The sequence below is a fragment of the Theropithecus gelada genome, chromosome 7a, assembly GCF_003255815.1.
Source record: "Theropithecus gelada isolate Dixy chromosome 7a, Tgel_1.0, whole genome shotgun sequence".
NCBI classification, from domain to species: Eukaryota; Metazoa; Chordata; class Mammalia; order Primates; family Cercopithecidae; genus Theropithecus; species Theropithecus gelada.
The window spans coordinates 57,186,955-57,212,182 of record NC_037674.1 but is presented as its reverse complement, the minus strand read 5'-3'; the positions used below and the strand labels follow the sequence as shown (position 1 = coordinate 57,212,182).

At 44.3% G+C, this 25,228-nt stretch overlaps 1 pseudogene; it reads left to right on the top strand.

The window, feature by feature from the left end:
• Positions 1-6,988, top strand: part of LOC112627521 — a 37,277-nt pseudogene extending 30,289 nt beyond the window's left edge.
• The last annotated feature ends 18,240 nt before the right edge of the window (positions 6,989-25,228 follow it).

The window sequence follows — 25,228 nt, the reverse complement described above, 5'->3', positions numbered from 1 at the left end:
GGGAGGGGAGGGGAGGGGAGGGGGAAGAGAAAAGGAGTAAGGGAGGAAGGGAAGAAGGAGAGAAGGAAGGTAGGAGGGAAGGAGGGAAGAAAAGAAGGAGGGAAGGAAAGAAGGGAAGGAAAGAAACAAAGAGAGAAAGAAAAAGAGGAAAGAGAGAGAAAGAAAAAGAAAGAGCTGGAGGGAGAGAGAGAGGGAGGGCAGGGGGAGAAATGAAGGTGGAGGGGGAGGGAGGGAGGAAAAAAGGAAGGAAAGGAGGAAGGAAGGGACAGAGGGAGGGAGAGAGAGGGAGAGGGAGGGAGGGAGGAAAGAAGGAAGGAAGGAGGGGACAGAGGGACGGGGGAGGGGAAGGAAGGGAGGGGGAGGGAAGGAGGAAAAAAGGAAGGAAGGAAGGAAAGAAGGGAGGGAGGGAGGAAGGAAAGAAGGAAGGAAGGGACAGTGGGACAGGGGAGGGGAAGGAAGGGAGGGGGAGGAAGGGAGGAAAAAAGGAAGGAAGGAAGGAAAGAAGGAAGGAAGGGAGGGAGGGAGGGAGGGAGGAGAAAAGGAAGCCAAAAAATTGAGGTGACACAACCACAAGACAGGGAGCATCAAGGATCGCCAGAAGCTGCCAGAAGAGACATGGGACGGCTTCTCCCTCAGAGTCACCAGAAGGAACCAACCCTGCCAAAATCTTGATAACAGGTTTCTGGCCTCCAGAACCATAGGAGAATAAATTTCAGTTGTTTTAACCCACCAAGTTTGTGGCAATTTCTTACAGCAGCCCTAGAATACAAACATGCCATATAAATAGCAAACTAGAGAATATCATATACAGTAGGTGCCATTTATGTAAAATTTTATACCCATGTATAGGAGCCTACAGGGATGCCTGGAAGAATGTTTTCCAGATTAGGATTGGAAATAACCTCTGAGGGGGATGATTTTTCCAAACTTCCAGATTGGAATAACTTAAGACTTAGATATAAGGTATTTGGAAAGAATTCTTTCATATATTTCCTTAGCATGTGAGATCCAAATGCAATCTTTCTAGAACATTCCAAATAAGATCAGAAGGATGCCTCGTAACTCCCTTGGATACCATATCCCTTTGGCACAGCCTAAGTCCCACTCATGGGAAAGGATACCTTCCTTGCAGCTCCTTGTGGAATACTCACCATCTTTATAGCAGCTTCCAGAACTTCGACCCCTCCCCGTTTAGTTCAGTAAGGCCTAGGAAGCAGTCCCCACTGTCCCATGCTCACTGTCACAGCTTTCTGGTCTCTACCTAGCTTCATTACACTAGAGGGAAAATTGAAGGTGAAAACTGAAGCTGGCTAAAAGCTCCTGTCTGTGGATGCCTCCTGGTAGCATTTGACTGAGCCAGTCCCTGTTTTCCCTGCTGAATTCTACTGCTACTTTCTCTGCCTTGCAGAAAAAAAAATTTGATTTTCATTACTTAATTAGAAGGCTGCCCATTCTTTTTCTTTAGTGGAAAAGCACTTGACAACTAGCTCCATTACTTATTAGTTCTGTCACCTTTGAGCAGTTTTTGTTCTCCTCTCTGCGCCTGTATTTTCCCATCTGGAAAATGGGAATAGTAATTATTTAGGGAAAAACTCTCTGAAATCATGTTTTTCCTCCGCTCTCACACCACCACAATAATCATTAACATAGAAGAGGAAGTCTGTGACCAAACGGGTGGGGGTTTTCCCCCATTCACCAAGCAGCGGACACCAGCTAGGTGCCCTCCCATTCATTCCAACATTATCTATCCAGAGATAGTGTCAGAACCCATGGACTGAGGACTCAATTCCCAAGACTACCCCCTCACGCCAGACACCAGTTGCAAGTTCAGGCCTCCAGAGCATCCGACCTTCTGGCTTCAAGTTGAGGTTCCCATAACCCCCTCTTTACATTTGAGATTTGCTGGAGCAGCTCACAGAACTCAGGTAAACACAGGTAGTGGCTTATTATACTGAGTACTGCAAGGGATACCGGTGAAGAAATGCATAGGGCGAGCTATGGGGGACGGGGTGCGGTGCTTCCATGCCCTTCCTGGGCGCACCACCCTGCAGGAACCTCCGCGTGGTCAGCTATTCTATTCATGAGCTCCCCAAATTCACAGTCCTCTTGGGTTTTTTGTTTTCCTCTTGAGTTTTTATGGGAGGTTCATGAGGTCAGCAATCCTTTCTCCAGGATATAGGGTGGGATCCTCCCTGGGGAGGGTCTTGAGTCTCCAATCAGAAAGGTATGGGAAGACTAGAGTCCTGCCTTGGGGCAAGTGAAAGGAGGGCAAGAGATTCTGTTTCCTGAGGTCAAACACATCCAGCATTATAACAAAAGCCTGTAACTTGTGTTATGGGAGTTATGAGCCAGGCATCATAGATGAAAACAAGTCTTCATCATAACACTACAGTAATACTACCTATTTTGTTCACTTACTGCAACAAGTAAATGAGTTAATGAGTTAATACATATAAATTTGATGTGAGCAGTGCCAGGCTCATACTAAGTGCTTAATAAAAGTTGCCCATCATCACCATCATCATCATGATGTGCTTCCTCGGTCTTCTCTTCCTCCAGCAACTGTCCTTCAGTGAGGCTAAGATACTTGGTCTTTCAACCCAGGTACATTTTAAAGGCTTGTCTGGCAGATTCTCCATAACCCTCCTTTATTCTCAATCTTTTGGATGTTCTATGTCTATAAATTTCCTCATTGATTCAACCCCATAGATCAAACTCTTCCCTTCCAAATTAATACCCAATGTAATAATCCAACAACAACTACATTTCTTGTCCCATCATCTGTCCTGGCATACGAGTCCTGGGGCTCGAAGTATCTGCGAGCTAAGCCTGTGTCTCTTTGGGTTTGCCTGCCATGGATACCAACCTCCCCCCAGCAGAAGAAATACAAATATCTATAAAATATCTGTGGCTCACTTTTTATTTATTTATTTGTTTTTGAGACAGGATCTCACTCTGTTGCCCAGGCTGGAGGGCAACAATGCAATCACAGCTCACTGTAGCCTCCACCTCCTGGACTCAAGTAACCCTTACCTCAGCCTCTGAAGTAGCTGAAATGATGTGCACCACCATGTGAACTAATTTTTTTTTTTTTTTTTTTTTTTTTTGGAGACAGAAGTCTTGCTATGTTGCCCAGTCTGGTCTTGAACTCCTGGGCTCAAGCAACCTTCCTGCCTTGGCCTCCCAAAGTGCTGGGATTATAGGTATGAGCCACAGCACCAGGCCCTGTGACCCACTTCTATGACTGGATTTACATAACACTCTGCATACATCACCTCCCCTTGAATTTTCTGCAAAAGGTCTTGTGCTGGAACTGGCCTAGAAAATGTGAACATAGCCTGGTCCTGATACTTTCTTCGACCCAGCCCTCACCTAGCAGCTCAGGGACCTAGATCAGAGCCACTCTTTTCCTAATCCTCTCCTTGTGTAAGAATATTCTGAGCACAATTGCTATTTGTGCTGAACAAATTTGCACTACTTGGCACTATTCTCCTAACAGTTTGGCTGCCACATGATAGAGCCACTCTTTGGCTCAATTCCAGGGAATGATGAAATTCAATAACAACTAAATGCCAATCTCAGTTCAATATTACAGATGGTACTTGCCGTCTCCAAATGTACCCTCGGAGCTACACCTTTTGTCCTGGAAGAGGGTGGTGGTGTTGTCTGCAGTGAGGTAGTAAGGTCAGTTGGCGAGGTACATGATTAGATTCCTGGAGAATGTTGGACAACCATCCTGATTCTGAGTTTGGAGGGATGTCATTGCTAATCAAACAGCGTTGCAAAGCATCCCTGACAGAAGACAACAGCAAATAGAGACACTGACAGAGCACCTAGGGGCCAGCTCCACTGGAATTGTCCCTGACTATGGGCTGGACCTCAGTCTGACATCACCAGATGCACTGGCTGGCTCTTTGAGTGTTGATGCATTGATATACTTCCATGCTGGTTGGCAAAGAGCTATTGCCCAGAGCCTCCTGCATGCTCCCTGCTATAATAACATTCCTAGCCCCTCCCTCTCAGATCACTCACGAATCACCCCACCACCACTATCTTGTTTTTTGAGACAGAGTCTCACTCTGTCACCCAGGCTGGAGTGCAGTGGTGCGATCTCAGCTCACTGCAACCTCTGCTTCCCGGGTTCAAGTGATTATCCTGCCTCAGCCTCCCAAGTAGCAGGGATTACAGGCGCCTGCCACCACACCCGGCTAATTTTTGTACTTTTAGTAGAGACAGGGTTTCACCATGTTGGCCAGGCTGGTTTCGAACTCCTGACCTCAGGTGATCCAACCAAGTCAGCGTCCCAAAGTGCTGAGATGACAGGCCACACACCTAGCCACCACCACCACCTTTATTTAACAAAGGGTAAATATTTGGCACAAGAGGGGCTTCTAGGCCTCTGCCTCAACACTACCTCTGCCCATTCCTGATTAGTCAGGGCGGGTTGTTAAATATTTCCATTGCCAACCTTGCCAGGACCCATTCACAGAAGGAAGGCTGGACTGATCAGAAATGAGATGTGGAATGTGTGCCCCAGTAAAGCAGCATTATCAAAAAACAAAACCAAGCATACACATCTAGGGATTTTCTAGACTCCTTCCTCAAGCCAGCCAAGTTGGTGGCCAAGTTATTGAACTAGTAACACAGACTTAACCAGCCAGCCCTCTACCTGGGGGAAAATGAGAGGAGCTACTAGTATTCAGGAGGACAAATCCAGTGAGGACCCAAGGATGACACAAAGACATCTTTTGGGGCCAGGCATGTTGGCTCACTCCTGTAATCCTAGTACTTTGGGAGGCCAAGGCAGGAGGATTGCCTGAACCCAGAAGTTCAAGAAAAGCCTGGCCCATATGGCAAGACCTCATCTCTAAAAAAAAAAAAAGAGAGAGAGAGAGAGAGGAAATACCTGGCCAACTTAAACCTCTTTTTGTTAAGAATGAGAATTCTTAAGAGATAAAAAGTAGATAATTTTTTTTTAATTTCAAGGATAAAGGAAGATGCCTATAATTATCTAGGCATGTAGAACATTGTAGGCAACAGAAGAAAAATGGAGCTAGCCTCAGAGTACTCCAGCAGCCTCATAAAATTCTGAGGGGGGAAAGTTTGGAAAGCAAGACTTCAAAACCCAAGAAGTCATCTATTTTTCATTATTTAAAGCAACAGAAAGACACTTTAAGGTATCTGTAAGATCTCAATATGCCTCTGCTGTACCTTTTCTTAAAAATATTATGCAATTGGCCGGGCGCAGTGGCTCATGCCTGTATAATCCCAGCACTATGCGAGGCCAAGGCGGGTGGATCATGAGGTCAGGAGATCGAGACCATCCTGGCTAACATGATGAAACCCTGTCTCTACTAAAAATACAAAAAATCAGCTGGGCATAGTGGCAGGTGCCTGTAGTCCCAGCTACTCCTTGGGAGGCTGAGGCAGGAGAATGGCGTGAACCTGGGAGGCAGAGCTTGCAGTCAGCCGAGATCGCAGCACTGCACTCCAGCCTGGGTGACAGAGCGAGACTCCATCTAAAAAAAAAAACTATGCAGTTGATCTATACGTCAAAATAAATAACTCTATAATAGAAGACTGTATTATGATAGGACAGATGATCAGCACTGAAATAATTTAAACTTAGAACTAAGATGAAATAAGTATTATGAATACAGTATCAAAATAATGCAGATGTTAAATAATTCTTGGAGAGAAAAAGTACATCAGTGTGGTAATGAGCATTAAACTTTGTCAAAAGTCCCAGACTATACCAAAAACCTGGGATGCAGACAGGCAGAGAAAGTGGAAGAAGTTTTAAGTGGAAATTTTCTTCTCTTGTGATAACACTTATTGAGTGTTTGCAAACTGCTTTAAATGCCTTACGTGTATTATCTTATGTACTTTAATATTCATGCATCTGTGAGGCAAAGATCATTTCCATTTTATAGATGATGAAACAAATGAATGGAAGCTAATTACTTGTATAAATATAGGTTAAAAAAAACTTTGGAAATATACATGAGGAGGAAGACAGCAGGAGAGGAAGATTTACCTACCTTTAGGTCTAATAAATCAGATTTAAAATAAAATAAGGACTTAGAAAATTTAAATACTATAATTAATATGCTTGATTTAATATATATTTAGTCTCTCTATCCTGCAGTTTCCTCATCTATAAAAAAGGGATGGGACTTCCTTCCTGTTGTAATGTTCTAAGGGTAGTAAAAGGATGCTTCATCTCAACAAACAACCCTGCATGTTGGGGCTATTTGTTGAGCTTTTGGAAATTCCAGAGCGTAATTTCTAGGAGCTGAGCTGTTCATCCCTGAATTTTGGACTCAATCCAAGGAAAGGACCAAAACTCTCCTTTGCTTTCGATTACAGAGCTGAGCTGCGCTCCTGAGTTCCAGCGGCATGGAGCGTTCTGGGAGGGGCAGCTGGGATTCTGCCCAGGGTCGGGGACAGTACTGGAAGTCTGGCAGGAATTCTTCATTGACACATGCATGAGAGCAGGCGCCCTTGGTGCTGACTCTTAGCTGGCAACCCTCTTCTCCCTCCTCGAGCTAAGCACACCCACTTTGGGGTAAAGGATTGGGCAGGGCTCCTCTCTGGTGTCTGCTCCTAGAGATAAGTCCTTGATGACTCTCTGCAGCCTCCCATTCGGGAGATAAATTTCCGATTTGGGAGGAAATCACACACCCCGCCCCATGCCCCGACAGGAGTTGCTACATCTCCCATCCCTCTGCAACGGTGGGAAGTGACTACACCCGCCCTTCCCCAACCCTGGGGGATTCCAGAATTTGAAAGTCCAGAGCTGGAAAGATAAACATCACTGTGTATCCCTCACTCCCTCATTGTTTCTCTTCAGGAACAGAAAAGGAACAGAAAACCAGACTGTGCGGAAATTCATCCATCTGCAGGCGTTGTTAAGGGAACTGTTGCTGAAATTACGTTCGTGGGTTCCTCCCTTTCCTCCTTGTCAACACCCCCACCCACCTCTTAAGAAAAAAAAAAGAAAGAAAGAAAAAAAAAAAAACTTTGATTCTTTGTCCAAGGTAAGCTTCAACTAGCTTGGCCCTGCAAACTTCTTCTTTATTTCCAGCGATGAAACTTAATGTAGTAAAATTAGTATGAAATTTGGTGCTGGTTTTCTCACTTACAGCCTGTGTCACTTAGAATGAATTAACTGCCCTGTAACCAGGTTACCTGATCCATTACAGGAAATAATCCTATTTCCTCTGCCTACTTCACAGGGTTGTTGAACAAAAGGACATATTGAACCCAAGATCTTTTTCTTTAAGAAATGGGGTCTGGCTCTGTTGCCCAGGTGGGTCTTGAACTTCTAGGCTCAAGCAATCCTCTTCCCTCAGACTCTGGGTAGCTGGGACTACAGGCTTAAACCCAAATTCTGTTTATAAGTGGCAAAGTACATATCATGTGAAATAATCTTATCCTCAGCTCCCACTGACTCCTTCATGTATCCTACCTGCCAACCAACTCAATTCCTAGTGTTTTTGCCAAATGTGGAAGACGATTTATTTTTTTTCCTGTACAAGTCTGTTCAAACTGTTTTCTCAGTTAGAGATGTTCCTCCTCTATCTCTGCCTTCAAAATCCTTTCCATCGTTTCCAGTCCAGTTGAAATTCCCTTCCATCCAGGAAGGCTTCCACATTTTGATGTCTCTTTCCAGAATCAGTTGCTCTCCTTCTGAACCCCTCTGGCCTTTTCTTTGTTCCTTGATGTCAGCACTGACCCTATTCCGCTTACATTCGCGTTCTTTGTGCGCCAGCTTATCCCTGCAATAGACAAACCATGAGTCACTCACAGACAGCGCCTTTCATCACTGCACTCCCAATGCCTGGCATTTAGCCTAGGCTGGGGACATGGCAGTGGTGATGGTAAGAAAGGGACAGGAAGAGGCCATCTATCTCATGCATATGTGCTTGTATGCATGGATTTATTTGGAGAAAATTTACACCTTACTATTTCCCAAAGGAGTCTAAGGAAACATTAAAAACAGAACACAACTCAAGGACCAACGAGCTACAGTAAAAACAGAACAGTATGTTTCAAGGCACCTGGGATGTTGTTTACTACAGTTAAACCCTGGATTTATCACTGAGTTTCCTGGATAAAAGGGAAACACACTGGCTCATATACTTATCATTGTACAATAACTTTGGAATCAGATTGGAAAAAGAAAATTTTCCTGGCACCGTGTTCAAGGAGAAATTTATCAAGTGGATCTTTATATAACAGACATGAGGTCACACAATGAGCAGCATCTCCAACGGCAGCATTGAAAAAGGACACAAAGGTTTTCAGATGGGCAATTCTTACATTCCACTGCATTTCAGAGAGAAGGGGTTTCTGCAAGGAAATGAGACGTGGCCCATAGCCAGGGTTTTCTCTACATTTGTAAGAGATGCCTTGAGAACCTAAAAGAAAGAAAAGTTGGTGTAAGTCTGCTTAATATCCGATCTCAAAGACCACCTCTAGGCCAGGTGCAATGGCTCACTCCTATAATCCCAGCACTTTGGGAGGCCAAGGCAGGAGGATTTCTTGAGCCTAGGAATTCAAGGCCAGCCTGGGCAACATAGCAAGACCCCATCTCTAGAAAAGAAAAGGAAATTAGCCACTCATGGTGGCACGTGCCTTCGGTCCCAGCTACTCAGGAGGCTGAGATAGGAGGATTGCATGAGGCCAGGAGTTTGAGATCAACCTGAGCAACATAGGGAAATCCCACCTCAAAAAAAAAAATTAAAAAATAAAAGCCATGTCTAGATTTCCCTTAAGGATCTTGGTGGCTAGCTTGCAACACCTTAAGGCAGGAAGACACAGGGAGCAAGCAGGCAGCTGGGACAAGTGTGGACTGAGGCAGGCAGAGCTCTGTGTCCACAATAGCCAGTGTCTGTCCCTCCACAAGGATGACATCAGTGGGCCCCCCGTTCATCAGGACGGATGTCCAGGCCTGGTTAGCCTCAAAGGAGAGGCTAACAGGTGTCTTGGCAGGCAATGAAAGAGTCCTAGGGAATGATAGTTCATAATGGTAACACCAGATCCCCAGGACAACTGAATTCTAAGACTACCGAGATGACAGAAAAGAACCTGCCTCAGGTGGGGCTGAATCAGAATGTGGGCCCCTTGGGGTATCCATCTGTGAGTTTCAGAGGCAGAAAGGAGAGGTGGGAGCTGACCATCTCAACTGACCTCCTTACTGTATGATGGGAAAAACCGAGACTGACAGAGAGAAACTTATGCCCAAGGGCTCGCATCTGTGGCTACTACAGTCCTGCGATCATCAGTTTTTTTTGTTTTTGTTTTTGTTTTTGTTTTTGTTTGGCGTCCCACTCTGTTATGGAGCCTCTGTCCAGCCTGGAAGGCTGGAGTTCAGTGGCGTGATCTCAGCTCACTGCAACCTCTGCCTCCTGGGTTCAAGCAATTCTCCTGCCTCAGCCTCCCGACTGGCTGGGATTACAGGCTTGCACCACCCCGCCCAGCTAATTTTCATATTTTTAATAGAGATGGGGTTTTACCATGTTGGCCAGGCTGGTCTCAAACTCCTGACTTCAAGTGATCCACCTGCCTCCCAAAGTGCTGGAATTCCAGGTGTGAGCCACGCACGCAGACGGATCGTCAGTTCTAAGACAGCTGCTTGTCTCTGCATTAAAAGGGGAGCACTTGCGTTCTGGACCCCTACACACCTGAGAAACAGCAGCGCCTCACCAAGAGTCGATGCTGAGATAGCCCCAGGGTTTTCAGCTGGAGAGTTTTATGTCTAGAAAGAACACTCTCTCTCTCTTTTCAGTCTTCCGTTTTTGTGCCTGTTGCTATGAAGACCTCCTGAAATAGCTGGCTCAGTCTCTCTTAGTCCTGTGACTCCGGAAGCCTGGCCCCGTTTCTCTGAAGTTATTTCTGGTTGGGAAGCTGGTCTCGCAGTATATCTGACTCTTGTAAGACCTGAGGGTCAAGACCCCACAGTCACTTTAGGCCACCACAGACCTCACGAGGTTGGCAAAAACAGACTTCTGTTGTGCTTATCAGTCAGTGCCAGGGGAAGGGAGAGGTTAGAGAGAGAGAGAGCATCACAAGGTCAGAGGAGGGGGGTGGCCAGGATGCCCAGAAGGAAGATTAATTCTGTATTCCCTTCCCCGCTTAGAAGCTGTGGCTTCATTCTGGGTAGCCCCGTGTGGCCATTTCGTAGCCCTGCCAGGGCAGTTCTGTAAAGCACTGTCTCTGAATTTTGCTCAACACATCCAATCAATAAGATTGAAAACCCACTGCAAATGGAGCCCACCAGAAGTGAGGGCATCAGAACCACTGTACAGGGAGGGTCACTTAAAGATGCAGCTCAGTCCTGCCCCACCAGTAGTGCGAAATCTCAATCTATTGTTCTTATCATTATCATTATGATTATTCCTACTATTAACAACAGCAGTGATAAGAATGGTGTTATGAGTGTGAAGAGCTCGGCAGTCAAGTACAAAATTGAGGCATAGGCCGGGCATAGTGGCTCATGTCTTGGTCCCTGCACTTTGGGAGGCCGAGGCAGGAGGATCACCTGAGCCCAGGATTTTGAGACCAGCTTTAGCAACATAGTGGTACCCTGTCTCTACAAAAATAAAAACAAAAATAGCCAGGTGTAGTAGAACATGCCTGTCATCCCAGCTATTCAGGGTCTGAGGTAGGAGGATCGCTTGAGCCCTGGAGGTCGAGGCTGCAGCAGTAAGGTGTGATTACCCCACTGCACTTCAGCCTGGGTGACAGAACAAGAACCTGTCTCAAAAAAAAAAAAAAAAAAAAAAAAAAAAACCTGTCTCATGTGTGTGTGTGTATGTGTGTGTGTGTGTGAAAAAAACAAAACTGAGGTATGTATTTTCCCAAAAGAAATTAGGTGTGTTTTAATTTCTCCATATGCCAGGATTGGCATGAAGTTCAAAATCAACTATTCTTCCCTATGACCAAACATAGAGAAGTCTAGGCAACTGATACGTGTCCAAAAACAATGTTTCTTTGTGTGGGGGCATCTTTCTGTTGTTTTTTTCTTGTGTTGCCCCCAAAGCCACTATTGCATACTAGCCCTTCCCCAACTGTCTAACGGTGAGGTTCTGGATGAAGCCCTCTTGCTTACCCAAATACTCATCCAGTCGAGTGAGGCCTCTGCAGTGGTGAGATGTTTCCATCAATTGCTGCCTTTCCTCCCAACCTGGCCACCTGGCACCTTGCTCTAGGCCTCAAGTCCCCCATTAACATCCACACATACATCCCCTGGGAGGTTCTGACCCTTGGAGGCATGTGATCTTGTGCTCTGGTCTCCTTCCCAGTCAATTTGAAGCTGCTTCCTTACCTGGGATCCAAGTCCACATTAACTTCCAACCCCTAGCCCTTGGCTAATCTATCCTGCAGGGCAGATCTATCCCTTCCTACAGTAGAAGCAGCTTGCCCTTCAGAGACTTTAATTTTCAAAAGCAAAGCCTTCCCTGAAGTCTTCTTAGTTGAATTCTCCAAGGAGCCGACTCTGAGAAAAGGAATGAGTGTAAGTAGGTGAATGGGAAGTGAACCCAGGACCCTGGTAGGGGCAGAGGGAAGTGAGACGGAGAAGAAGCCTACAAAGGGTACCTGATCAAGTAAATTTCCACTGTGGGCAACTGGGTCTTTATCTCTCTGGGGAACTCTAGGAGGTAACACAGAACACAAACCTCAACTGTATCCCACCTGAGGAGGGAGGGATTTGGGGTATTTATCCACCAGCTCCCATCAGTCCTTGGTTGAAGATTGCTGGGGAAGACTACAAATTCCCCAACACTTCCAACCATGTGGGGACAGAGTGGGCTCAGGTGGCTAGGAAAGTCCCCAATTCCCAAGCAAAAAAGAAAAAAGAAAGAAAGACACAGGTGCTGGAAGATGGACGTCAGGTCAAAGTGCCAGGAAAAGGTAAGAGCTAAGGGGATGGGGTGTGTCAAGGGGAGCATCACTCCCCCTGGGGAAAGGAAGTTCAGTCTTCATAAACACAAGACATGATCATCAGAGGACTTTGCAGGGGAAAGAAAAATAGTTTCTTATTCTGCTTAAAAGTCCAAGGCAGCAAATTTACTAACTAAATAACTAATGTTTGTTGCTGTTTTTGTTGTTGTTGTTGTTGTTGTTGTTGTTGTTTGTGATGGAGTCTCACTCTGTTGCCCAGGCTGGAGTGCAATGGTGCTATCTCGGCTCACTGCAACCTCTGTCACCCAGGTTCAAGCAATTCTCCTGCCTCAGCCTCCTGAGTAGCTGGGATTACAGGCACCCACCACCACACCTGGCTAATTTTTGTATTTTTAGTAAAGACGGGGTTTCACCATGTTGGCCAGGCTGGTCTTGAACTCCTGACCTCAGGTGATCTGCCCACTTCAGCCTCCCAAAGTGCTGGGATTGCAGGCATAAATAACTAATGTTTAAAAATTCCTAATAATTCATCCTATTAAACATTTCTCATCTTAAGCATCTATTATGTGTCTACCAGTATATTGGACACTTCTCATTTGATATTGCTTTTAATCTGCACAGCAGCCTTGCAGGATAGATCTATCCCCTCATACAGTAGAAGAAATGGCATAGAGAGCTTGGATAGCACAGGCTCAAGATAGGGTAGCTCCTAAAAAGCTACCTGCCACTCCATTGTCAACCAGAAGGCAAAGGCACCTTTAGTCCTGCCATTGGCATGCAAACCTAGTGGATGATTGGAGAAATATAGGATAAAGAAACTACTACAGAACAACCTCAGAAATGGATACGTATGACAAGTTAAGATCCCTAGAGGCAGAAACAAAGACCAGCTAGATTAGAAAATCTTTTTTATGTATGTTTTCAGCTAAACCTAGGTTGAGCCAACCTGTGTGTACTTTCCAGGCACTCTCATATATTTGACCTCATTTTAGCTGCACAATGTGCTTTGAGGTAAATCTCTCTGTTTTATGATAAAGAAAATGAGGTGCAAACAGTTAGGTAAATTGCTCGAGATCATGGTTAATCTGTATCAAAGCTGGGATCAAGCCTAACTCCAGCTCCATTCCTACTGCCACACAGATATAGGCAAGCTACTGAAATGCATTACCAGGAAAGATCACGATTTCATTTTTTGAAGTTATTTTTTAAAAAGAATGGACCGCTGTCCTTGGGGAAGTCATTTGGTATGCTGCCAGCACAGCCGCAAAGGGTAAGTAGGAACTAACTAGGTCTTCCACTCATGTTCCTGTCCAGGCTAAGAAGTTAATTCTCTTCAATTGTTTCTGCCTTTTTCTTTCCTTCTTCCTTCCCTCCTATATCATTTGTTTTCTCCTTTTGCCTACTCTCATCTCCTTATCTAAAAGGGTCAGGATCTCTGCAAAGCTCCAACTTGGTTTCTGCTTTTTTTTCTCCAGACTCCCAGATGAATCATCTGGTGCTCATGTTGCTATAATTACCGGCACATTTGTACGGTGCAGGGTGGAGGGAGAAGAGTTAGCTCACCGTGGGGCTGGGAAAGGAATGGCCTTGATCTAAGCTGCAGCCTGGTTCTAATTTTAGCAACAACAGAGCATTGGACTTCCTGGAGGTATCAGATTGCCCATGTTCTCCGCTCCCTGAGCCGGGCTGACACTAGACATATGGAAGAGATTCAGATCACAAGAATCACCAAATCGAGTCTCACCTTTAGGTCATTGTGCCCAACCTCTGTCTCAGAAAGTAGGGACGCGGTGTCTCACAATGTCATAGCTTAGCGATCTCTTTGTAAAACTCCTTGAGTGATAGACAAAGCAGAGGTAGAGAGGAAAACAGAATTCCCCATCAAAAGGCCAGCAGAGCCAAGTGTAGCACCCAGGTCTTTGGGTGTCCAGTCTTTTGTGTTCCTTGTGACATCACCCTCTAAAGTTTAGGGCTGTAGCAGGAGGATTTATTGTTTCCCTTTTGAAGTATGGGCCATTCAGAAATATTTCTAAATAATTTCCCCTACTAATTCTATATCGTTAATGAGGTAAAATTTACACATAGTGGAATGCACAGATATCATGCATATAATTTAATGAATTTTGAAAAATGTACCACCCCTATCAAGACAAAGAATACTTCCATCACCCCCAGAAAATCCCCCCATGCTTCCCTTTCTAGTCAATTTCCCAGTCCACCCCTTAGGCAACTGCAGTTCTAATTTTTATCAACATGGATTAGTTTTGCTAGTTCTTAACTTCAAATAAATGGAATCATGGTATCTGGGAGATGGACAGGATTCTAACCCTCAGCTTCTTGCAGGTCCTATGCTTGATGGTTCCAGTTACATTTCTCCTATCCAAGCCACTTCTTGCTGGACTGAGTGGGAAGAACCCTTAACTCTGGGGCTCCAACCCCTAAGCTCGTGATGTGGAAAATTTCGATGATCTCTGTTGCATTTTCAAGTTAGAGGACATTCAATTTAGTTTTCTGCCATAAGCCAGACTTATACTCCTGATAGTTCTTTATTCCATCCTTCCAGATCTCCTGGAGCAAAGTCTGTGGACATTTTAGTTACTTATAATGACTCTTCCTCCTTCAATTAACCTGAAAGATTTTTTATTTCATTACAATGCAAGCCCATTTCTACATGTTTTCTCCCCAGTGAAGATGTTGAACAATTGGTGAATAGTGCAGTAACGCAATAAGAAAGTTACTTATATTTCACCCTATAATCTTGCTGGGCATAGATTTTCTGTATCCATTCTGAAAAATGTGGCATTGAACATAAGTTTGTGTTACAATTGCTACATACAAACTTGAATTTGAATTATAACTCTACCAGCGACTGGTCCTATTTTCGAGTCTTGTTATTGTGTGTCCTTGGCAACGCAGTTGTCCCCAGTGGAAAGCATGTGTGCATTAGTGAGCCATACCTCCTTGAGGGTGTCTCTCACCTGGGGTCAGCTGTGCACATAGCTCCCCTAAGTAGACTTTGCCTAATCTTGCCTTTACCTCTCTTGCCTATACCTCATGTCATAGAACTCTCATCGAAGTGCTCAAGAGCTTCTTGAAGAACACATTGTTTCTTTTTTTTTTTTTGAAACGGAGTCTTGCTGTCGCCCAGGCTGGAGTGCAGTGGTGTGATCTCGGCTCACTGCAAACTCCACCTCCTGGGTTCATGCCATTCTCCTGCCTCAGCCTCCCGAGTAGCTGGGACTACAGGCGCCCACCACCATGCCTGGTTAATTTTTTGTATTTTTAGTAGAGACGGGGTTTCACTGTGTTAGCCAGGATGGTCTCGATCTCCTGACCTCGTAATCCACCTGCCTCGGCCTCCCAAAGTGCTGGGATTACAGGCGTGAGCCACTGCGCCCAGCCAGAACATATTGTTTCTATATCCTTGCAGTAGCTGTCACCATAAAGCTTGACTCAATAAAGATTAATAAATAAATTAATCAATAAACTATCTGGCTCAGTCTGGGGAAGAGTGAGAGATGGGTTCCTCAAAAGCATTGATTCCTTCCCTTCCCATAACCAGGGTGCTCCCTTCTTGGTCCTGAGTCAGTACAGATTCAGTACAAATCCATGACCAAGATCCTCTCTATCCTTAATAAATCTTGGTCCTAGGGTAAGGGATGAAGAACCAGAGGGAAAAATGTCTACTAAATGTTTCCAGTGTCATTAAATGGCTGGCTATCCCAGACTTCCCCTCAACCCTCTCATCTCATCTGGGTGCCCACTTTTAGGGTAATTACAACTATGCTCTCCCCAAGTTCCCTTCTTTCAACTTGCCTTTTTTCTACATCAGAGGCTTACTTTGGGTAAACAGTTTGTCAGACTGCACCTATTACAAAATAAAGGAATACTCATTCTCTAAAAACGGTCTTCCATTTCCTTCATTCTGTATTCAGGAACCACAGTCCTATCCACAAAGCACACTATTTCATTAAACACAAGTTTCACTGAGCTCTTAGTCTCCCAGAATATATGCTTACAGCCTACTTCATTGCCTTCAGTAAAAGAAAGATGTTCTAGGGTATACAGGTTTTTGGGGGGCAGTGAGGCAGTTAGGCAGCAGTTAGGGAAAGAGTGATGATGGAAATTGGAGCAACTCCTGCAAGGGCAGCCTGTAGACTGGCCCATCAGTCTGGAGAGACCTGGACAATGCCTGGTAGGGCACTACTGAGCTCAGAAAACAGCCCTTGCAGAGTGGCGTGTAAGGGGTTAAGGCCGTCCAGACTTGTTTATGGCGCAAATACTGTAGATCCCAGAGTTCGGGGAGAATAAAGTTGCTAGAAAGTGCATGTAAGTCTCTTTTCCTTGTCTTGTCTTGGATGCCTCCATCCTGGAAGTCTGGCCCTACATCACAAGAGCTCTTAAGTTATTCCATTAAGCACGTGATTTTTATCCACAACAAATTTTTAGCCTCTTAGATTTTCTCTGCACTCAAAAGCCAAAATGAATACCATCCTTTGCGTAAAAAACAGCTGACCTGGAGCCCCAGACCATATGAGGCAGAAACTCACACTCCCCACGCTCTGCCCTAGCAGCTGTGCCCCCACGGCCTCTCAAAACTTCCCCAGGCGGTATCAGCCATCACATGGCACAGTGCTGCAGCAGACTACAAAACAGAACTAATAAGAAATATGCATGGGTTATAAATCACAGAATCAGAGCTAGAAGGGATGTTAACAAACCTTCCGGTCCAACTCTTACATTTTTAAAAAGAAGAATCTAAAGGAAAGTGATTTTCCTGGGTCATGTAGTAAACAAGCAGTGAGGTAGGCTCTGGGTTGATTTGACTCCAGCTATGAAGCCATCACTTTAAGCAACATGCTGTGATGATACCAGACATGTTTTTTGAACCTTTCTAGTTAACCTACAGAGATGAGTAAAACTTACACTCTGGAAACTTACAGAAACAAAAAGCAGTTCTAGGGTATACAGGTTTTGTGGGGACAGTGAGGCAGTTAGGCAGAGGTTCGGGGAAGAGTGATGATGGAAGTTGGAGCAACTCCTGCAAGGGCAGCCTATAGACTCATCAGTCTGGAGAGACCTGGACAATGCCTGGTAGGACACTACTGAGCTCAGAAAACAGCCCTTGCAGAGTGGCGTGTAAGGGGGTCCAGACTTGTTTATGGAGCAAACACTGTAGATCCCAGAGTGCAGGGAGAATAAAGTTGCTGGAAAGTGCATGTGAGTGTGTCTGAATGTGTGAGCATGTGTGAAAGCATATGCCTGTATGTGAAAGTATGTGAGAATGCACCTGTGTGTGTGCATGTGTGTGTGCATGGGTGCATGTGTATGTATGTGTTCCTGCATGCATCAGAAAGTGCAGGGAAAAGGAAAGAGTAAAGTAGAGACAGTCTAGACAGCAGACACCCAAAGCATTTGGATTCTTTTTTCCCTTTACAAAAAAACATAAACTCAACATGACACTAAAGAAAAAAAAGCAAAAAGAGGTAGGGCACAGTGGCTCAAGCCTGTAATACCAGCACTTTGGGAGGCTAAGGCAGCTGGATCACTTGAGGTTAAAAGTTCGAGACCACCCTGGCCAGCGTGGTGAAACCCTGACTCTACTACAAATACAAAAAAATATTAGCTGGGCATGGTGGCGTGCCTGTAATCTCAGCTACTTGAGAGGCTGAGGCAGGAGAATCACTGGAACCCTGGAGGCGGATGCTGCAGTGAGCCGAGATCGTGCCACTGTATTCCAGCCTGGGCTACAGAGTGAGGCTTGATCTCAGAAAGAAAACAAAAGTAAAAAGAAAACAAAATCTTAGTCCTATCACTTTGACATAACAACTATATATTCCCTTCTAGTCATTGTCCAAATGCAGACTCTTTTTTGCATGTTGTTGTCATCGTGTCGGAAACATTTTGTAATGTGCTACCCAACATATTATAAGCCTTTTTTTCATGTTGATGAACTAACTGAAGGCTGAGACATCATCATTTTCTGAATGACTCCCTGATGGCTGGATATTTAAGCTGCCTCACAAATTTTACACAGTAAAGTTGTAGTGAGGTTTGGAGCTGTTTTTCTTATGAACTATTTGCTTAGCATAAATTATCAGGAGTGTAGGTTAAGGGTCATGCACTATTTTTGGTTTTTTTTTTTACGAATCATTAGAAGAATCAAACCCAAAAGAGTCCAGCCAATTATACTCCCACCCACAGTGTGGAAAAGTGCTCACTTCATTAGAACTCTCTTACATGATTTAAAAAAAAAAAAAAAAAAAAAAAAAAAAAAAAAAACATTTTAATGAGATCCTAAAACTCTTAGGTGCACGGAACTAGTTTGGCACTTTGATGACATCTTGTAGCACCAAAATACACAATAGATGACCAATGGCCAATCCAGCCTTCTGATTCCTAAAGTTTAAACAAATTAAGGAATCATCTTTAAGAGAAAGAATATAAAACCACCAACATATAATTATATAATTAGATATGAAAGGGACATTTTCAAATGAGAGAAAAAACAGAAACAAATCACAAATGTTTAGAAAGCCAGAAATGCCACAAATTTATAAATTGGAAAAAATCATAATTTTTACTAATTGCCCTCTATAACACTCTTTTCCTACATTTTTGGCTGCCTGTTCATTGATCCCCTCACACACAGTGACAGTTTTCAGTATCATTTTCTGTAGCAAGAATAGAAAGCTAATTTAATCTTTCATCTGGCCTGGTTGATCAAAATTTGTTCGTTACCATTTAATAAATTATAAAGGTTTCTTTTCATTCCACAACTTATCATTAGTTCTGTTGCATAGAGTTTTAGAAGTATACAATCTGGAAAACCCTCAGTCAAATTTATTTTGTACATGAGAGGAATTCATCTTTGTAAGAGGAGGGTGTTTTATCAAACTTTTAAATCAGAATTTCTTCTCCCAATTTGGACAGATCATTTGGAGTTGATGTTACAGCTGCATGAGAAGATGATCTAAACTGAGTCTGAATGTATTTCAAACCTTGTTTTTCCACCAGTACCCACATACTTCCTGCACTGGCTGCTGTGGGATGTGTTACCTAGGGGCTACAACCCCCGCCCTGCGCCTTAGTGACAAGGTGGCACTGAGTCAGACAATGAATGGTAGGCGTGTTCCCAAAAACCATTCCTGTAAAGGAATAGGGAACAATAACTTAACTCTACATGGAAGTGGCTATGAATGACATAAATATATCCCATCAAACTCAAACTATTAGGTTGGTGCAAAAGTAATCACGGTTTTTGCAATTACTTTAAATGGCAAAAACTGCAATTACTTTTGTGCCAACCTAACAGATTTATTTCTAAGTCAATTTTACATCCTAAATATACCTGCAGCTGCTCTGATGTCAACAGACACAAGGGGAAATTAACAGAGGGGAAGCCAGAGTGGATAGAAATGGTGGTCTTAATCAAATGTGATTCAAAATATTTATTGGTTCAAACTGTATAAAAATGTAAGAACATGTGAACACATCCCCAGGGCCCTGGAAGCGGTCTGTGTGGGGGGAGGCACCTGAGACCTAAGCTTCATTCTCTTCATCTGTGCATCACCCTGAATTCATTCCTACATCAGTTTGATAGAGTGAGAATTGTTCATTACCTTAATTGTATTAGGGTGTTGTGTGGGATTTTTTATTGCATCTAGAATTATGCTGAGGTAAAAATAGACTCTTGCATTCTGAATAATTATCATCCCCCTCCAGAGATGACTAAGAGGAAGCAGAGCCCATTACCCCATCTTCCCCTCTAGTCTCTGTATTAAGGAGATAACCACTGGGGTGGGGTGGCGGGGGAGGAAATCTGGAGAGTCACTGGAATCATACGTCATAGAACTATTTGGGAAGTTCTGGAGGTTTTCGAACCCCTATACCAAGTGATGGGTGGTCCAAGAGAACCCCTCATAGTGACTGGGTGGTTTGAAAGAAGGAGAACTAATGTCTCCCTCTAAGTTGAGTAGTTGATTGTGCAGAGTAAGAGGTGTCATGCTTCTATGCCTAAAGCAGCAGGGGGAGAGAGAATTGAAGAAACAATGGCAGATGAAAAGCAGGGTAACAGGTGGCCATTTGAATTCCCACTATTTGGAGAATCAAAGTTATGTAGATTTGCCATAGAGTGGTAGGCACAGTACAAGTAGCCAGGACCAAGCCTTCTTGCCATTATGCCACTCAAAAGCAATGGCCAGCAGGTGAGGGAACCGCAGCAAGGGGAAGCTCTAGACACCATCAAGGTGGAGCTGATAGGAGATCAGGCTAGAATGCATCTCACATGCATCTCACACATAAGGGAACTGTGCAGATCAGAGGCTTCTTCTTCTTCTTCTTTTTTGAGACAGAGTGCAGTGGTGCCAATCTCAGCTCACTGCAGTCTCCACCTCCCTGGATCAAGTGATTCTCCTGCCTCAGCCTCCTGAGTAGCTGGGACTACAGGCACCCACCATCAAACCCAGCTAATTTTTGTACTTTTAGTAGAGACAGGGTTTCACCACATTGGCCAGGCTGGGCTTGAACTCCTGACCTCAGGTGATCCACCTGCCTCAGCCTCCCAAAGTGTTGGGATTATAGGTGTGAGCCACTGTGTCCGGCCAGAGGCTTCTTTCTAAAGGGCCTACTACAAGATACCGATGTGAGTCCCTCAGAGGGGCTGCCATTGAGCACCTGCTACCCAATGGCCATGGTGGAAAAGCAGTAACCATCAACAGAAAGAGGACCTCAGTAGCACCAGCCCCCAACACAATGCAAAAGAGTGACCCGGGGGAGGGAGAGGAGGGAAAAGAGAAACCTAATCTCATCTGTCCCAGGTCCTGCAGGCCTAAGCCAGGTGGAGTGAGGATGAAGTAAGTATTAAATTCAATGTGATAATGAGTTTTAAACCAAGGCTTCATTCAGATCTGCCCCAGATGCCACAAGGAAGAGGAATTGGGGATTTGTCATAGAACAGTTGAAGGCAAGGAGTAGAGATGTTTTAAAAATATCTCCACAGCAAGTTCAGACTGTTCAACAAATTATTCATAAGTTTTAAGAATCAGGGAAAACAGATCAGGAGCTGCTGTACAGCTAGAATCATCCTTCAAACAGGTTTCTCTGTTTTCTTCCACATCCCACAAATGCGCTGAGATGAAGTTGAAACTGGTATCCTCGGTCTAATGAATTTCCCAGTTAGTGGAAAAATGTTTCTCTCCAAATCTGTTTTATTAATCAGAATGATAGTCATGAAAAATAATGCTTAAGAAAATGTGTGCTTTTAACTTGTACAATGTATAAGCCTTCTGAGCATAAAGGCAAGCTCATGTTTACAATTGTTTTTCTACTTTTGGAATTCTCTTCTACCATCTAGCCAGTGAGAGGCCATATGGTCCAGTGAAAGGGACGTGGAACCAGGCACTGGTATGCCTGGGTTACAGGCCCTACCCTGTTGGGACTCAAGGGTAAACGTTCAGCTTTCTGGACCACGTCTTCCTCAAAGAAAGTATATGACTTCTCCAGGGTGTTGAGATTAGCAAGAAGCAGACCTAGGTCTCAAACCCAGGTATTCCGACTCCAAAATGAGCATTGTGCATCTCTCTGAATTGTGTGTCTCTCTTTTTCCATTCGGTAGGATCTGAAGGAGAGTGACACCATCTTTTCATATCTGCATCCCCAGTACATATCAATGTCCCTGGCATTGAGCAGAAGCCCAGAATAGGTTAAGTGAATGAATACAAAAGCCATGTCTTTTGCAATCAATCAAAAACTGTGTGTATCAGTATTTTCTTAAGTGTCTCCCATGACACTCATTGATGAGTCCCACTGAATCTTCAAAATAAACATGAAATAAATGGAAGTAGAAAAAAGCAGAAAGTGAAGCATGCTGCCTGTCTCTCATGGTGTGGTTGACCAGGGATAGCAAGAGTATCATTGATAAAATGCACTCATCCACATGCCACGTTGTAGCCACTTGTCATAGGGAAGGAAAAATTTGCTTTAAAAGTTGGCTGCCATTCGACCCACTTTTGTTTGTTTGGTTGGTTAGTTGGTTTATCTATTTATTTTTCATTGCATTTTTTAATTTATTTTTAGAGATGGAGGTCTCACCATGGTGCCCAGGTTGGTCTCGAACTCTTGGGCTCAAGTGGTCCTCCTGTCTCGGAATCCCAAAGTGCTGAGATTACAGACATGAGCCACCACGCCTAGCCTGTTTATTTTTTAAGGAGAAAATGATTCCTTTTCTGTTCATGAAAACATGTTGGTGGGCCTTCTTAAACTAAAAAGGTGAGCCTAAATAGAAAATGAGCTGCATAACATAGGAACAGGAATATGGGAATTGTTCCCTTACAGAATAAGATGTAAGGGGCCAGGCGTGGTGCCTGTAAAATCCTAGCACTTTGGTAGGCTGAGGTGGGCAGATTGCTTGAGCCCAGGCATTTGAGAACGGCCTCGGCAACATAGCGAGACCTCGTCAACCTTGTCTCTACTAAAAATAAACAATTAGCCAAGTGTGGTGGCATGTGCCTGTGGTCCCAACTACTAGGGAAGCTGACACAGGAGGATTACTTGAGCTGGGAGGTCGAAGCTGCAGTGAGCCGAGATTGTGCCACTGCACTCCTTGAGCTGGGAGGTCGAAGCTGCAGTGAGCCGAGATTGTGCCACTGCACTCTAGCCTGGGCAACAGAGTGAGACCCTATTAAAATAAAATAATAATAATAAAAAAAGACGTAAGGACTGTGGGGTTTCCAAGTCTTGGAGAAGAGGAAAGATGGAGACATGTCTCCCAAGGAGAATGGAACCCAGCTACAAGGCTGTGATGTGGAATCTGGAAAGTATCTGGTGAAGAAGTGGTCCAGAATGAAGGTGGGACAGCAATTGCCTCGTCTGAGTTGTTTTCTAATTCTCCTCTATGATCCCTAATTCCTTAGTAAATGTCCCTTATCTGCACAAGTGTTATTGGTGCTTTGAGGTTTTTGGGAAAAGGAACTGCACATACTGTTGATAAAGCAAATCAAAGACAGCAGCCATCACAATTCCCATTGCAGGAGGGTTGGCAAATGGAGAGATGAAAATACACCAAGAACAGGAATACAGAGTAAGAAGCAAACAAGAGAATACAAGTCCTCCCACCCCCTGCGCTAGTATCCTCTGAGACTTCTGAAGAGGCTGCTGGACTTCCCAGCATGTGAAGTAGATGCGTCCCAGCTATTTTATTTGACTATCCTAGCAGAGGTTGGTAGTACCCTTGCCCTACCCACTTCAGTGAATAACACCTGCCGACTTACAAATGCCAGGCCATGCATCTTCTCACTGCAGCCTTTCTGAAGACCATTGCAGTGGGATGGAAGAACAGGGGAATCAATGCACACCCTCTGCCTGCACCTCAGAGCAACCCTCAACCAATGACTGATAGGAGCCAGTGTATAAATACCCCAGCTCTCTTGCCCCTAATGAGGGGCCAACTCTGAGCTGTACTTTTACATTTACTTCAGACATTTCCCTCTGGGTGAAGCTCTAGTCACTCTTGGTTACAGCTGGCTTGATAAAGCACCTTTAATTGGTTGCCTTCCCTTCCCTGTCTCACTACCCGCTACCTCTTCTGTTCCCTTGCCAAATAAAACATCTGCTCCAAATTCCCTGTTTCAAGATCTACTTCTGGTGGAACCCAAACTAAGACACATTACATGAAAGAGCAATCCTATGAAGCTGAAGAACTTGGGAACATTCCTTGGGAGGAAACCCTTCTCAGACTCCATTTAAGCCTCAAAAAGGATTCTGCATAACTTACATGTGTGAATGTTTCCATACTAGTGGCCCTTTCCACGCCCAAATGCAAATCTCTTTCCACTTGCAAGTGACCTTAAGTGTTCTTTCTTGCTGGGTGAACCATCTGCTCTACTCCTAAAAAATCCATTAGAAGCAGCCAGATGGAGTCCATGACATTTTTATTTGTGACAGTTTGACTACTGGCCAAAGGAATGGAAAAACAAGAATCACACAGCATGGCCATTTTTTATTCCCTGGGCACTTGAGAGCTTCCTCCATGCTCATCTCTGTCAATACAGAAGTTTGTCCCCACAAGGAGACCAGAAATGGTGGTGGGTAGAAAAAGAATGGCTTGACTGCACCATGGATGAAAAGCTTCCTGCAGAGGGACCTTGTTGCCTTCTCATCTCAGCTTCTCTAATTTTTTTAACCACCTTTTTTCTCTTTATCTTTCCAGGGCTACCCAAGGTGACTCCTTTGTTTCTCTTCTCTCAGACTAAATCCAAATGACAGCCTCCCATCTCTTTAGTGCTCTCACTCCCTCCACATCAGCTCTTACCTCAAGACCTCAGGCCTTTACAGCTTCCACCTGGCTGCACCTCCTTCCTTATGCTGCTACAGCCCCCTTCTCAGTCACACAACCCATTCTCTCATCAGCAACTTCTCATGCCCATATCGGCACCAATTAAAGCATTTGCCGTCTCTGCTCCTTCACCCTGGGATAATCTCAGAGAAAAATCAGACTACTGTTTGGATCAGCATCCCTACATTTTCTTCCTTACAACTTCTAGACCATATCTCTAAACAGCCAAATTAACCTCCCAATCCCAGTTGACTTTCACTCTTATCATTTCTTATCTACTACTCCAGTGAATGTGTCTGTGTGTGTGTATGTATGTATGTGAATATGTGTGTGTGTGTGTGTGTGTGTGTGTGTGTGTGTGTGTAGAGTAGAGATGGGGTCTTTCTATATTGCCCAGACTGATCTTGAACTCCTGGTCTCAAGTGATCCTTCCACTTTGGCTTCCCAAAGTGCTGGGACTGCAGGTATGAGCCACTATGCCCAGGCTGAATGTACTTTTTGAGGAATCTGGTGGTCCCTTTTTCCTTGTAATGCATGTTCCTGAGATCTAGTTTAACCATTCACTAGGCATGAAGGGTGGCCTGTTATTCACTCATAGTCACTGCAGAGACCAAGAAACTTTTAGGGAGCCAATGAACCATAAGCAGGGGCTGGTATGGATCTGTATTCCACATTTTATGCCAATGGTGTCCCCTGAAATAAATCAGAATATGCCTGATGTGGTACTGATGACAAGTGATTGAGGCATGGTCTGGTCATGTCTTACCTTATATCTCTGATGGGGATAATTGGCTATTCAGCCTGATTCTGTATAAAAGAGGTAAAAAGAAAACAGTCCCACTGAGAATTCATAACCACAAGCTTCCCCACAACATGCAGATCTGAGATCAGAATTATACTATCTGCATATCCAGAAAAACCTTAAGCCAAACTATTTTTTTTTAAATTTGAGATGGAGTCTCACTCTGTTGCCCAGGCTGGAGT